At 54.1% G+C, this 973-nt stretch overlaps 1 pseudogene; it reads right to left on the bottom strand.

Annotated features, from left to right (window-relative positions):
• Positions 1-6: 6 nt before the first annotated feature.
• Positions 7-718, bottom strand: LOC103399260 (E3 ubiquitin-protein ligase pellino homolog 1 pseudogene; annotated as a pseudogene).
• Positions 719-973: the final 255 nt, after the last annotated feature.

The raw sequence follows: 973 nt of genomic DNA, 5'->3' as shown, positions 1-973 counted from the left end.
AAAAAAAACAAGGTCCATAAGAAAGTTCTGAGTCTCATCTGGAGGAAGAGGTGAAGAGGTCCATCTTCGTCCTCATCCTCCAATAATTCCCCCTCCCCCAGGTGTGTTAGTCCAGCGGTCCCTGGAAGATGAGTCTGACGAAGCCCTGCTCCCCGTTCAGCTGCTGGGCACAGAAGGGACAGGCAGCGTGGAAGGTGTGCGTGCCGTGGGGGAGTGGGATCTGACTCCAGAATCCCGCCGTCTTCTCCGAGGAAACGTGGCCGCAGGGATTAAAGGCGTGAGTAGGGGGCGCTGCGTCCACGTAAAAGCCCGACTCACAGCCCAACCACAGCGGCACGTACGGCCCTTTGGCCCGACACATGGGGCACTCCCTGTGGCGGCCCTCCCTGCCCTCCCGCTCCTCCCGGTGGTTGCCCCAGTTGTGGTATCCGTGCACGTGGCCACACTGGAGGTAAACCCACGGCTGCTTCTCGTCCGGCGTGTCCTTCCGCCGCATCGAGGGGAACGCCAATGTGTTGAAGCCCACGGGACACTGAGGGCGGGCAGCGTTGATCTCCTGGCGCAGCGCCTCCAAGTGTTTGAGGGTGGGAGTGCGTGACAGGCCTTCGGCGGTGCGCCACAGCAGCGTGGCTCCGCAGAGGTCGACGAGGGAACCGTCCACCAGCTCCTGACTCTCATTTTCCACCTGCAACACAGAAGAGGCAGACACCAGTAAATACTAACCCAACAGGCCACGGGTGGTACTGCATCAGATAGTACCTTCCTTAAAAAACCCTCTCTTTTACTACAAAACTGGGCTGAAATCAACCTGTAACTAATAAATCCAAAGGTCACATCAAAATGGAACATCGTTGATTTTCTCTGTTTGAAAATAATGTTTCAAATGTTTATAATGATATAAATTATGTTTCATTTCAGACTGTGATTTGTAGTAACACGTTTGTGAAAAAAAAAAGTCCGAAGCAGGAAAATA

This window comes from Cynoglossus semilaevis, unplaced genomic scaffold (assembly GCF_000523025.1).
Source record: "Cynoglossus semilaevis isolate Cse_v1.0 unplaced genomic scaffold, Cse_v1.0 scaffold6235, whole genome shotgun sequence".
Lineage (NCBI taxonomy): Eukaryota > Metazoa > Chordata > Actinopteri > Pleuronectiformes > Cynoglossidae > Cynoglossus > Cynoglossus semilaevis.
Note: the sequence above shows the minus strand (reverse complement) of the source record. Positions and strands in the feature narration are given on the sequence as shown.